Source organism: Sorex araneus, chromosome 1 (assembly GCF_027595985.1).
Source record: "Sorex araneus isolate mSorAra2 chromosome 1, mSorAra2.pri, whole genome shotgun sequence".
NCBI classification, from domain to species: Eukaryota; Metazoa; Chordata; class Mammalia; order Eulipotyphla; family Soricidae; genus Sorex; species Sorex araneus.
The window spans coordinates 190,500,899-190,516,531 of record NC_073302.1 but is presented as its reverse complement, the minus strand read 5'-3'; positions in this window follow the sequence as shown (position 1 = coordinate 190,516,531).

The window sequence follows — 15,633 nt, the reverse complement described above, 5'->3', positions numbered from 1 at the left end:
TAGTCAAATTTCATCGTGATTTTGTGACAAGTATGAAGACTGCATTTAACTTATATCTTGCTACCACCATATGATTAGAATATTGCTAAGTTTACTTCAGCATTTGGAGAAAAACTGCTGAAACAATTATATAAAATGATGTTTTAAGAACTTAATTGAAAATATTTTGGCTTTTTCAAGCTAATATTTTGAAGTAACACATTCTGTCGTTCAGAATGATCTCTCAGAAGCTATATTAAAGGTGTTAGCTGTCTTCAGATGAAATTTGACACAGTTTTCCATAAGGTGTATTTTTCCAGAGGACCAAACATACGGTGGGCAAATATATTCTTTGGTCACCACTTAAAGTGGAATGGAGAACTCTAAAAACTAATGTGCTAATAAAAATGGTCAAAGAAATCAATATGGGAAATTAAGTAATTTTCCCAGAAAGAAAAGTATATCCTAAAGCTAAGTTTCTTCATCTGCCACCACACACATGAGAAATTTTAAATGAAAAATTATATGACTTTTTTTAGCAATTTTCCCTTAAATATTAAAGTATATAAATTACATGCAACTAAATTTGGAGCATGTGTCATGGGGGAGAGAAGCAATTTTAAAGTATTAGCTCCCAAGTTAGTGAAGTCTTGGAACCATCTGCAGGATAAGGTATATTTTCAGGCTGGTGACCTGGAAAGAGGTGTGATTTGAACTCAAAAACAACCTGAGGGAGAATTCCCAAGCTGCAAGGGAAAATAGACATTTTCTAATTCTTTCAGTAAATTAGATGGAACCCACCCACTTACACTGAGGGCAATCTGTGTTAATTTTCAAAGAAATTTTGACCACGCTAGGTGGTACGACCTAACCAAGGTACTATAAAATGAAGCATCACAAAAGCTAACAGTTCACATAGAATATTTGACATGTTAAAAGTTTCATTATCCTAATAGACATAGGAAAGGTTAAGGTGGATAGAAATAAATCAATGAAGAGCAAAATATTATCAATACCACCAAAAATATATAACAAAATGAGAATCAATCATAGCATATGCCATGTGTGCATACACATAGATGGGAAATATTTACATGATTCTAGTGTGGTAGCTGAAATGGCGCCTGCCTTCCTGTCTCTTCCAACACCCATGGCCACATTATAATCCCTGGAATCTGCAATAGTCTTTATAGACTTGGCAAAGGGACTTGCAGGTATAATTTAGTTAAGCTTCTGGAGATAGGCAATTACCATGTTGAGTCAATGAAATCACATAGCACTTATTTTTAGTGGTGGTGGGGTCTCAACCAGCTGTGAGCAGGACTTACTTTGGTTCTGTGTTCAGGGATCATGCCTGGTGGTGCTGGGGATCAAACCAAGTTGGCTGTGTGCAAGGCAAGTGCCTTATTTGTGGCACTCTCTAGACCCTACTGCAAGATTTCTATAAAGGAGGGGGGCGGAAGTGTTCATGTCAGGAAAGCAGCTGTGCAGCCTCAGCAAAGACCCAAGTCAGGCTCTGATATTGCACTGCTGCTGTGCAGAAGGAGAAAGGGGAGTAATGAAAGCTGGTGTCTCCAAGCTGGATAACACAAGGATATATATTAGGCCCAGAACCTCTAGGGAACAATCAGCCTTGTTCACACCTTAACTTTACCCAGAGAGACTGATTTTTTACTTCTGACCTACAAACTGTAAGTTGTCTTTTGATGGCAAAATATATGTGTGTGCATGTGGATGGAGAAGTAAACACTTATGAGTTATCTGAAATAAACAAATAAAATTTTGCTAATTGATGAAGACAGGGCTCAAATAAGGGAAGAACAAAGGTTTGACATTCTTCTTATTCACTGTAGGGGTTATTTCAATATTCTATTAATCTGTGTGCACATATAATTTTATCAAAAATTAAACTTCCCTGAGTACTTCTGGATATGACTCCTGCAGTCCGAGAACTGTGAGGGTGCCCTCACTGAGTTCTGGTACCCCAGATTCAGAGCAGTCACTCATTCTCAAGATCTAGCATTGAATTATCTGACCCAGTTGAGTAAGTGGTTCCTGGCCTCTGAACACTGTTTGGGCTCTTTCCCCCACCAAATTAATATTAAACTGAAAAAAAGTTGCTAATGTCATTCTCTTAGAGAATGACTAATTTGATCTAACTGAAGAAAAACAAGATCAGAGAAGACAGTGATCATAAAAGTCAATTCAAAGTTTGTCGAAGACCTAGAGGTTTCACCAGAATCTATAAAATATATTTGAAAAAAAATAGGCAGGACACTGCAATATTTGAACCTCAAAGGTGTTTTTAATAGTATGGTTCTATTGGCAAAGACAATATGAATAAATAATAAACAAATAGGACTACATTAAATTTAAAAGTTTCTGAATGGCAGAAGAAATGCAGGTTAGAATGGAAAGGTACCCTACTGATTGGGAGAAAATATTTCTACTCAATATGTCAGATAAAGAGTTACTAGGCAAGATATATAAAGCACTCATAAAAATCAACAACAAAACATTTAATAACCATATTAAAAATGGGAGAAAAGAGATATATAGAGATCTTTGAAGAAGACAGATGGTCAGTAGGTATATGACAAAGAGTTCATCATCACTTATGATCAGGGAAATCCAAATTAAGAAGACAATGAGGTATCACGTCAAACCAGTGATAATGGCAAATATGAAAACGATTAGAAATCATTCATATTGGGGCAGGGACTATTTGACAAAAAATTAAAAAAAGGAAAACTTATTCACTGTTGGTGGCAATGTTGTTGAGTTATCCTAGAGTTTTCTTCAAAAGTAAGAATGGAGTTTTCCTATGGCTAAGATTCTGTTTCTTATAACCTACCTCCAAGATGCAAAATATGTTCATTTGAGAAGATATATGCGTATGATTGTTCATTGCATGCAGAACTTCATAGAATAGCTAAGATACGGATCCAACCAAGGCATACAAGGACATATGAGCAGATAATAAAATCATGAAATTTGTTGCAACTTGATAGAACTATAAAATGTCACGTTAAGTGAAAAACAGAAGGACAAATACCAGATGATCTCAGTTATTTGTGGTGTATAGAGTAACAGGACAAGGGTATGGAAGGTATCAAAGGTAGGAAAATCTTTGACCCTGGATTCTAGAAATGAAAAGGCCAGGGAAGGAGATAAATTGACGGGAAAATAATAAAAGGTGATCTGCGGGTCTCATAGGGGCGAAGGTGAGGTGCTTTGGACTTACCTGTGGTGTAGAGGTGAGGTATCTGCATATGTAAATGTCTACAGCCAATGTTGCTACTATAATCATAGGACCCAGACTTCAATAATTAAAATTCAAAATGTGTTTAAGCGCTACGCTCCAGCGCCGCCATGCTGGTTCGCTCCCTGTTGCAGGTTAGTGGACTGAAATGGGCACCATCTTCCCTGCGCCTGCACCTCGCGTCCCCATATCCCCCCCACCCCGCGCCGACTCCTTTTGGACCCTGACTGCCCCCCTGCTGAGCACTGCCCATCGTCTAGGCCCTCACCACCCTCCAGCACCACCACGCCAGTTGGCTCCCTCCTGCAGTCACCCTGCCACATTGCGGTAGTGGGCGGGGCCTCAACAAAAGTGGGAGGGGCCTCCTCCTGAGCTGGCGCTGCTCACTCAGTCGCAAATATTTTCAAAACACCAAGCAATTACTCGATACATCTCTGTGTTCGTCACCTATTTCCCCGAGTATCATCTTAGCTGTCCCAAAAAATAGCTCGCAAAGAGGTTGCTAGCTAATTCCAAGAAGGTCCCTCTTCCATACCACCACAATGATATGAAGAAACAGCACAAATCCCCACCACAAGGAGAGGACAATGAAAGGAGTCCAGATGCCTCAATAGACATTTCCCACAAACTGGTGCTCTCAAAAAAGAATTCAGAGTTCAAATCCTGAAGCTGTTCAATGAACTCAATGGAAAGATGGACAAGTTAAAGGAGGACCTGACAGAAATGATACAACAGATAGCAGAGAAATTACGGGAAGAAATGAGAGCAGAAATAAAAACCTACAAAAGGAAATGTCACAAATAAAGGATTTGGTAGATGAATTAAAAAACTCAGTGGGTGCCCTCAATAAAATGACTACAGCAGAAAACAGAATTAGTGAGCTTGAAGATGAGCTTCAGGCAGCATAGAGGCAACAACAATCAATGGGGAGAGACCTCAAAATAGCTCTAGGAAGAATCAGAGTCCTAGGGGATGATTTCAAGAGGAACAACATTAGAATCATCGGAGTAGCAGAAGGACAGGGAACCAACCCCTGTGAAAAAGCCACAGTCAAAAAAAAATCATTGCTGAAAAGATCCCAGACCTAGAGAATGCAGACATACAGATTCAAGGAACAAGAAGGGTGCCAGCAAAAAGAGACCCAAACAGAAAAACTCCAAGACATATCATAGTTAGGATGATGCACGTAATGGATAGAGACACAATGCTGCAAGCAGCATGGTTGAAAAAGGAAATCACATTCAAAGGAGCACCCCTTAGATTCACAGCAGACCTATCGGAGGAAACCCTTCAAGACCAAAAGCAGTGGTGGGATATAGTGAAAAAACTCAATGAAATGAATGCTTCACCAAGAATACTTTATCCGACCAAACTCTCATTCAAACTTGAAGGAATAATACACTATTTTGCGGATAAACAACAACTCAGGAACTTCATAGACTCTAAACCAAACCTAAAAGAAGGACTAAAGGGCTACTGTAAGACAAGAAAAAACTCCTAGAAGCAGAACAAACACTTACAGAAAGATGCCACAAAACCCATGACAATAACCTCTCTTAATGTCAATGGTTTCAATTCACCAATGAAGAGACACAGACTGGCAAAGTGGATTAAGAGACTGAACCCAACATTCTGCTGCCTGCGAGAAACACATCTGAATAGCCAGAACAAGCACAGACTCAAAGACAAAGGATGAAAAACAATCCTGCAAGCAAACAACTCCCTTAAAAACGCTGGGGTGGCTTTACTAGTGTCGGATATTATAGACTTCAGGTTGAAAAAGATTAGAAGGGAGAGTGAAGGCCATTTTTTATTAATCACGGGATATGTACAGGAGGAAGAAATCATACTCCTAAACATGTACGCACCCAATGTGGGACAAGCTAAATACCTACAACAGCAGCTAACAGACCTTAAGAAGGACATCTCGAGCAACACAATAGTAGTTGGAGACTTCAACACCGTCCTGTCACCTCTGGACAGATAAAGAAGATTAAAACTCACCAAGGAAATACTGGCTTTGAAGGAAGAAATAGAAGAGAGAGGGCTAATAGATCTATACAGGGCTTTATATCCCCCCCAAAAGAATACACATTCTTTTCCAGTGCACATGGAACATTTTCCAGAATAGACCATGTGCTGGGCCACACAACATACCTCAACAGCATCAACAAGATAGACATTGTACCAGCTATCTTTTCAGACCATGATGCACTGAAGATAGAAGTTAATCATGGAGAGATGCAGAAAACCAAATAAAACACCTGGAAATTAAATAGCTTGATGTTGAACAATGAGTGGGTCAGGTAGGAAATCAAGGAAGAAATCAAAAGGTACCTGGAAAAAATAAGAATTAAGACATGAGCTACCAGAACCTGTAGGACGCAGCTAAAGACATACTAAGGGGAAAATTTATAGCTCTGCAAGCATATCTCAGGAAGGAAGAAAGGGCACACATAAATAACCTGACTTCGCAGCTCAACTCAATACCTTTTCTAAAAGGACCAACAAAAGGAGCCCAAACCAGGCGTAAGGAAAGAGATAATAAAACATAGAACAGAAATTAATGACATGGAAACCCAAAAGACAATCTGAAAGATCAATGAAAACAAGAGCTGGTTCTTCGAGAAAATAAACAAGATTGATAAACCACTAGCAAGACTCACAAAGAAAGAGAGAGAGACAATCCTTATATGCCAAATCAGAAATGAAAAGGGGGACATCACAACAGAAACCAAAGAAATTCAAAAGATCATCAGAGATTACTTTGAAAATCTGTATGCCACGAAGCAAGAGAACCCAGAAGAAATTGATAAATTCCTGGACTCCTATAATCTCCCAAGGCTGAACCAAGAAGACCTGGAGTACTTAAATAGTCCTATTAATATCAAGGAAATTGAAACGGTAATCAAAAGTCTTCCCAAAAACAAAAGCCCAGGTCCAGACGGATTCATTAGCAAGTTCTTCCTAACATTTAATGAGGACCTAGTGCCAGTCCTTCCCAAGCGTTTCCAGGAAATTGAAGAAACAGAAACCCTCCCAAACAGTTTCTATGAGGCTCACATCTCCCTGGACCAAAAGCAAACAAAGACACCACAAAAAAAGAAAGCTACAGGCCAATATCCCTGATGAACACAGATGTGAAGATTCTCAACAAAATATTAGCAAATAGAATTCAACAACTCATCAAAAAGATCATACACCACGACCCAGTGGGATTCATTCCGGGGATGCAAGGATGGTTTAACATTCGTAAATCAATCAATATAATCCATCATATCAACAAAAGAAAATATAAAAATCATATAATCATATCAATAGATGCTGAGAAAGCATTTGACAAGATCCAGCACACGTTTATGATGAAAACTCTCGCCAAATGGGTATAGAAGGGACCTTCCTCAATATAGTCAAAGCCATTTATCACAAGCCTACGGCAAGCATCATCCTCAATGGGGAAAAACTAAGAGCCTTCCCTCTGAGAACAGGGTCGAGACAAGGATGCCCACTCTCTCCACTTCTGTTCAATATGGTACTGGAAGTACTTGCAATAGCGATTAGGCAAGAAAAAGACATTAAGGGCATTCAGGTAGGAAAGGAAGAAATCAAGCTCTCACTATTCGCAGATGATATGATACTATACTTAGAGAACCCTAAAACCTCTACCAAGAAACTCCTAGAAACAATAGACTCGTACAGTAAAGTTGCAGGCTATAGAATCAATACCCAAAAGTCCATGGCTTTCCTATATGCAAATAATGAGAGAGAAGAAAGTGACCCGAGAAAAGCAATCCCATTCACAATTGCGCCTCCCAAAATCAAGTACCTTGAAATCAGCTTAACTAAGGTGGCAAAGGTCTTGTAAAATGAAAACTTCAAAACACTACTTCAGGAAATAAAAGAGGACACAAGAAAATGGAAATACATCCCCGGCTCATGGATTGGAAGAATTAATATAGTCAAAATGGCAATACTCCCCAAAGCATTGTACAAATTCAATGTGATCCCTATAGGGGTACCCTTGACATTCTACAAAGAAATGGAGCACGTGCTCCTGAATTCATATGGAACAATAAACCCCCATGAATAGCTAAAGCAATTCTTGGGAAAAAGGAAATGGGAGGAATCAACCTCCCCATCTTCCAACTCTACTACAAAGCGGTAGTCATTAAAACAGCATGGTACTGGAACAAAGGCAGAACTGCAGACCAATGGAACAGGGTTGAATACTCTGACATATACCCCCAAGTATATGATCATCTAATCTTTGATAAAGGAGCAAGAAATGTGAAGTGGAGCAAGCAAAGCATGTTTAACAAACTGTGCTGGCAAAACTGGACAGCTACATGCAAAAAAAATGGTCTTAGACCTCCACCTATCACCATGTACAAAAGTCAGATCAAAATGGATTAAAGACCTCAACATCAGACCAGAATCCCTAAGGCACACTGAAGACAAGGTCAGCAAAACCCTCCACGACATTGAAGACACTGGTATCTTCAAAGCTGACATGCCACTGGCCAAGCAAGTGAAAACAGAGATAAATAAATGGGACTATCTCAAACTAAGAAGCTTCTGCACCTCAAGAGAAACAGTGACCAAAGTACAAAGACAATCTACAGAATGGGAAAGGATATTTACGCAGTACCCATCCAATAAAGGGTTGATAACAAGGATATACAACGCACTGGTTGAACTCCACAAGAAGAAAACAGCCAACCCGATCAAAAAATGGGGTGATGAAATGAACAGAAACTTTTCCAAAGAAGAAATCCGAATGGCTGAGAGGCACATGAGAAAATGTTCAACATCACTAATTATCAGGGAGATTAAGATCAACACAACAATGAGATATCATCTCACACCACAGAGACTGCCCCACATCCCAAAATCAAAAGCAACCGCTGTTGTCGTGGATGTTGGGAGAAAAAACTCTCTTTCATTGCCTGTGGGAATGCCGACTGGTCCAGCCCCTTTTTAAAACAATATAGACAATTCTCAAAGAATTATAAATTGAGCTTCCGTTTGACTCAGCAATACCACTCCTGGGAGTATATCCCGGAGACGCAAAGAGGTATAGTATAGATGACATCTGCATTTCTATGTTCATTGCAGCACTGTTTACAATAGCCACATCTGGAAAAAACCAGAGTGCCTAAAAACAGATGACTGGATAAAGAAACTCTGGTACATCTACACAATGGAATACTATGTAGTTGTCAGAAAACATGAAGTCATAAAATTTGCATATAAGTGGATCAACATGGATAGTATCATGCTGAGTGAAATGAGTCAGAAAGAGACAGATATAGAAAGATTGCACTCATATGCGGAATATAAAGTAGCTGCGAGTTACAAGCTTACAATGATGCAACTTCTGGCAGATATTTCTTTGGTCTTAGTTACTTAAATATTAAAATACAGAAATCCAAAACCATGCGACCACTAGTGCAGCCACTGGACCTCATATCTCTTCATTCTCAGTAATGGAAAACAAATTATCAAATGCTTCTTTTTCAGCAGGTCTGACTTTAGGGGGGAGAAACTCCAAATCAATAATAGTGAGTTTTTTGTTGAAATATTGAATGTAATCAAAGTAAAGTGAAAGTAAAAATAAATTTATCAGTTACATAGGTGGTGTGGTGGCCTGGGGTGGTGGTGGGGGAAGTGTACTGTGATTCTTGGTGGTGGAATGTGTGCACTGGTGAAGGGATGGGTGTTCGAGCATTGTATGACTGAAACTTAAACCTGAAAGCTTTGTAACTTTCCACATGATGATTCAATAAAAGAATAAATTAATTTAAAAAATGTGTTTAAGGAGGCAGACTTGAAGGTAGGAGGGAAAATGGGACATTGTGGAGGGAAGCTGACACTAGTGGCAGAATTGGAGCTGGAGCATCCTATGCTTGAAACTCTAGTTTTAACAGCTTTGTAAATTATGGTAAATTGAAAAACAAACAAAAAAGCTTGCTTCTAATAAGGTTAAAAATTTAAGTTAAATATAAAGGTTAACTTTATATTTACAGTGGTTTACATTTCTAACTTTAGAAATGAAAGAAAGGGGGCTGGAGCGATAGCACAGTCTATAAGGCGTTTGCCTTGTACGTAGCCAACCCAGGTTCGATTCCCAGCATCCTATATAGTCCCCTGAGCAGCGCCAGGAGTAATTCCTGGGTGCATGGCATGAGCCAGGAGTTCCTCTGAGCATCGCTGGGTGTGACCCCAAAAAAAAAAGAAATGAAAGAAAGAACAAATTATATCTTAAGTGGCAGAAAATGAAAGAAATCAAATCAGTAGAAAGCAAACCACAGAGGAAATTGACAAAGACCATTAGGATGCCAATTTACATTTACACTTACATGTACACTTAGTCCTTCATAATGCATTGTTTTAGTTGCAGTATATTATGGCTATCTCTTTCCAGAATCACACAAATAATGTATTTATGCTACTTCTGCATGATAAGTAATATTGAAAGTTTATTTTTGTTATAATTGATTTTCTGTAATGTGCAAATACATATATTTGAGCACTTCTTTTATTCTTCAGTAGCAATGCTGTGAAGATTTCTATGGTGATTGATAAAAAAAATGGTATTAATTTACACATGAGGAGGCCCTATTTTTGAAAGCAGAGTTTTCTGCAAGTTATATAAAATGTAGAAGAAATATTCAAAATTAAGACTAATATAATTTCTAAATCTTACACTTATGTAGTTACTAGGATCTACTTTTTTTCCCTTTTACTTCTCTTTGGAACTGAAACATTTAGGTAAAATTACCCCTTGACAGTAGAATATTGAATATGATTTATATATTTCTGAGAAAACGTGTCCCTCTTTTTTTTTTTCTTTTTGGGTCACACCCAGCGATGCTCAGGGGTTACTCCTGGCTTTGCACTCAGGAATTACTCCTGGTGGTGCTTGGGGGACCATATGGGATGCCGGGGATCGAACCCGGGTTGGCCGAGTGCAAGGCAAACACCTCACCCACTGTGCTATCGCTCCGGCCCCATGTGTCCCTCCTTTTTGTCCCTCCTAATTGCACTTTTGGAAAATGGAACAAATTACTAGTTACATTATTTTAGCATATAAAGTACAGGATATGTTTTAAGGTTTTATGTAGAAGTTTTTCTGTCTTATTAACATCAAACTAATCTTTTTGTAAATATTTTGTTATAGAATATAACAAAACACATACTGAAGTGACAGTACAGTGGGTAGGCCAAATGCGGCCTACCCGGGTTCGATTTCTCGGGCCCTTTCGGAGAGCCTGGCAAGCTACTGAGAGTAGCCCGCCCACACGGCAGAGCCTGGCAAGCTACCCGTGGTGTAATTGATACGCCAAAAACAGTAACAAGCCTCACAATGGAGACGTTACTGGTGCCCACTCGAGCAAATCAATGAACGGCAGTGATACAGTGCTACAATTTCTGATTTTTTTGCCACTTTATGTTTATAAACTAAATAAATACCATCAGATGCTTGTATTAAAAGAATAAATTTTATTCTTTTGATTTTTACTTTATATGCATTGATGTCTATGAAAATATAAAACTTTACTTTTATTTCTTTGTATCTTCTGACCAGAAATTCAGTTTGTGTTAGATCAGTGATCGTTTTCCCTCTCATTTTTATGCCAATTTTTGGTTGATAATTAGTTTTATTATTTTGGAAATATTATATTAACGCAACTAATTTATTTCTAGAATAAAGCCAAAGTTTTATTTTGTTGGGCAGAAACAAATGGTATTAATTGAAAGCAGAGCAGTTCTTGATGTAAGTTGGCCTGTCTCATAAATTTTTATTAATGATGTTGCAATAGTAATATACAAGTATTATGTGTTCTTGTACTATGTTTCAAGCACTAAGCTATTACTTTTGATATTTTCAAAATTAGTTTCTATACCAGGTACTACCTTTTAAAAATGTTTTTGTTTTGGGCCATACTAAGTGATGCTCAGGAATCACTCCTGGCAGTGCTCAGAGGATCATATGGGAAACTGAAGATCAAATTTGTGTGGAAGACAAATGCCCTTCCCACTGTACCATCTCTTTAGCCCCATATTAGAGTATTACCTTATCAAGCTGAAGGACGTTTGTGTGCTAAATACTTTCTGTAAAAATGATAGTAAATTCAACTGGATTGAAAATTAAAAGTGATGGGGCGGGAGCCATAGCACAGTGGGGAGGGGATTTGCCTTGCATGCGGCTGACCCAGGTTCTATCCCTGGTATCCCATATGGTCCCTGGAGCAGTGCCAGTAGTATTTCCTGGGAAAAAAGCCAGGAGTAACCCCTGAGTATTGCATGGTACCATGTTTATTGGGTGGAGAAAATTCAGTTCATTTAATTTTGTTTCAGTAACATATTTTCTCTCTTTACATTAAATCTCAAGAAATACCTGATGAGTGACATTAATTTGGATGGATGATGAGTTACTTATTGAAGTATACATATATGGAATAATAAATCGTTTGATTTTTTTTCCCCTTTAAAACACATTTGGGCCCCACCTGCTGTGCTTGGGGCTGCTTGCAGCTTTGCTCAGAGGGTCACGAGGTCCTAGGGATTAAACTTGGTTCTCCTGTATGCAAAGACACATGCTCCAGACCTTTAAACTATCTCCTCAGTCCCAAATGTGCTATTTTGCTAATTTCTACTTTATAACACTGTACTAGTTATTGTGCCCACCTTCCATCTCCTGCCCAAAGAACCACTCCCTACACTTTGCTAACTTCCTTTTGCTCTTAAGTGTTAAGTTGGATGGTCACGCCAATAGGATCTCCTTGCTTTGTTGTTTCCCATTGTGTTTGGCCACGGAGATGTTGTGGCACAAGAGTGAGGTTGGAATATTTATTGCCATGACTTCTCTGGGGAAGTTGTCAAGTGTTTGTTGTCATGCATCTGAAAATGGCTCCTTCTTTCCAAACAAGCCATTATCTGTCTTGTGCTCATTTTTTCTGATGACAACAACTTAGTTGTTGTAGTCTTTAACTTCTGCCTTCATTCTTCTAGTAAATAGTGTTTCAAAAAAAATTCTGTCCTTCAGCTGTTCTAATTTACTACACTGCCATTATATCTTTGAATTACGCATTTTACTGTGATTCCGTTTTAAAATATAATTCTGTTAAATGTTCTATTAGCACTGTAGCACTTTTGTCCCAGTATTCATCGATTTGCTGGAGTGGGCACCAGTAACATCTCCATTGTGAGACTTGTTAATGTTTTTGGCATTGTTAATGTAATTGAATGTGCCATGGGTAGCTTACCAAGTTCTGCTCTGTGTGTGGGCTACTCTCAGTAGCTTGCCGGACTCTCAAAGAGGGATGGAGGAACCGAACCCGGGTTGACCATGTGCAAGGCAAGGCAAACACTCTGCCTGCTGTGTTATCGCTACATTCCTAATAGAACATAACTAATGTTCTGTTAATGGAATTTAGTTTTCATTAAAGCATTGCTAGTTATAGATATGATGTAACTGATGGAGCTATAGATACAAAAAATGAAAATCTAACAGCAAATTCAAAGTACTTATAACTTAATTTGGATGACCAATTTATACTGGGATAAAAGCTTATAAATATGCATTATTTTATTAATTTTTACTCTAGTTGACATTATTATAATAATCCTAATGTTTTAAGCTTTGATGTACAAATTATTGCATTTTCACCACCACCTAAGTGTCTAAAACTCTCCAGCATTGTCCTTGTATAACTTCCAGCCCAGCTCTTTCTCCCTCCAGTCCTTTCTCACTACTTGGTAACCTCAGTTTTGCCATCAAAGTTTAAAGGTTTGGCATTGATACTATCTATCAATAGATAGATAGTATTTATTTTGTTTTGTTTTGTTTTATCATAGATGTGTGGCATATGCTATAGCTTTTCCTTGGAGCTATTCTAAAAGTTCCCAGTTTGATTTCATGAGGGACACTGTTCTAAAGATTTCCTAAAGATGTATCCTTCAGTGCTCCTTTCTCTCTTATGAGCTTGGTGCTATTAATTCTCTATTTTAGAAATGAGGAAGCTGAGCCCCAGGGAAATTAGGGAAAAGTTTTCAACTAATAGAGATGCTAATTGATACAGCTGGGATGCAACTGCAGTGGACTTTATTTTGGAACCCAGACTCTTGGTGTGTCATGTAAGGTTTCAAGTGCAATTATCATTTATTTTTTATACATTCTCATTTACTCTATTCCCTGAAAGAATAAATGCATAATTGATTAATAGAAGGGTCAGGGTTTGTGTGAGTCACTTTTTCCTCCTCCCTTTAACTATTTGCTGATGAGGAAAAAGGATATCTTCTATTTCCTTCTCTGAAAGGGTGATGTAGTTCTACAGGGGCTTAGCATATGGACTGAGGTTTTCATCCTCTGCTACTTGGTAAAACTAGTCAAGGCTACATGCCTGCTGGTCCTGTTAAGCTGAGCCATGCCTGCAGAATCAATGTTAGCAGGGATCCATACATTTGGTCCATACATTTGGTCTGCTACTGCGTCTTCCTCTCATAGAGTTTGCCAATTCAGAAGAGAGTAAGAGAGTGTGCACTTTAGATTCTAGCAACTCATAGGTGGGAGTGGGAACTCTTGGAAGAGGTACTAAATGACTGGGGACATTTGGGTGGTATGTGAGATTAACTCATTCATTCATTTGCAGTTCATCAACAGATTGAGGATCAGACTGAGATGAAACTTGTGCCATTAGTTTGCTCTTGTACTTTGTAGCATGTATTTTGTAATATTTACTTACTCCAAGTTGCTAGTAAACAGGATTAATGTTTAGGAAGGGATAATATTAGAGGAAGAATTTAAGAAAAATAATAGAAATAGTAGCAACTATACTATTTTCAACTGCAGAGGAGTGGAGAAAGAGTCCTCAGAGGGAGATATTTGGGACATTAAAAAAACATTTCAGAGATGAGCCTGATTATAGAATACGCAGTAAATAAATGGAGAGAGAGGCAGAGAGCAAGCAGATGGAGGGTAAATGGCTTTCATGAAATTCAAAATGAAGAAGAGAAATATTTAACTAGTGGTACAGGGGACAGAAGTCATAGGGTCATTTTATCATTTGTATTTTCAAGAATTTTCATCTGAAAGTCCAGGGCACTGTTGCCAAATTTGCTAGCCTTGGACGGCTCTGTTCTCTAATCTTCATAGAAGATGCTAGTATGCAAAAAGCAACTAGGTAGAAGGTAACAAGTTCTTCTACTTCTTTTTTTACACACATCTTTATTTTATCTTGTGACATGGCAGTGTTGTCTGTTAGCTTTACCTCAAGAATAGCAGCATATCAGTTTAGGATCTTTGAAAAATATCCAACGTTGGTGATTTCTAGGTTCACTTCTTATACAGCTTTCCTACGATGATCAGAAGTCCAAAACACAGTCAGAGCTCAGTCATTAATATTTCTTTTGTGAAATATGGCATATATAAGGACTTATAATGAAAGAAAATAAATAAAATCTATGGAGTTGAAATATTGATAACATATAATTTCCTTGATTTTGCAAACTTGATGGCCTATTGTATGCCAGACTTTGTACTCATATTGTCAAATGAAGATATTCAAATGTCAAATCAAATATAAATTATTGTTTTAGAAAACAATATTTGATTTTTTGCAGCTAAATAATGTCTTCTTTTAGTTTTTTAAAGGCAAGACTATCAAACCAAATAAAACCATGCTTCATTACACATATACACAGATATTTACAAACTTAATTTTCATTAAACACTCTTAAGAAAGAACCCTTAGTGCTAACTATTTTGGTAGCCTTCAGGTGTTGGGTCAGTCATACACTTATTCTACAAAGAATAAATGCCTTCTCTGCCTTCTGCAGTTGTTTCTTGCTCCTCTGTAAACCTGAAAGGGAAGCTCCATAAAGTACTTATAAGAACATTATTAGAATTTTAGAAATCAATGCTGCACATATTCTTTTTTATTTATTTTTTTATAATTTATTTATTTTTTTAATTGTGAGGGTACATTTACAGATTCACACATTTTCGTGCTTGTTTTTCCCTCATGCAATGTTCAAGAGCCCATAACTCCACCAGCGTCCATTCTCAACCACTTATGAACTCAGTATCCCTCCCACCCTCCCTATACCATCCCCCACACTTCGCTCCACCTCTGTGGCAGAGCATTCCAATTTGTTCTCTCTCTCTCCTTTTGGGTGTGTGGTTTGCAAAAGGGGTATTGAGCGGCCATCATGTTCAGTCTCCACTCTACTTTCAGCATGCATCTCCCTCCATGCTCGGGATTTCCAATCACATTTTACTTGATGCTCCTTTTTCTATCTGGTATGACTTTCCCCCAGCGTGTGAGGCTAGCTTCCAAGCCATGGAGCCAACCTCCTGGTATTATATACTACTATTCTTGGGTGTTAGT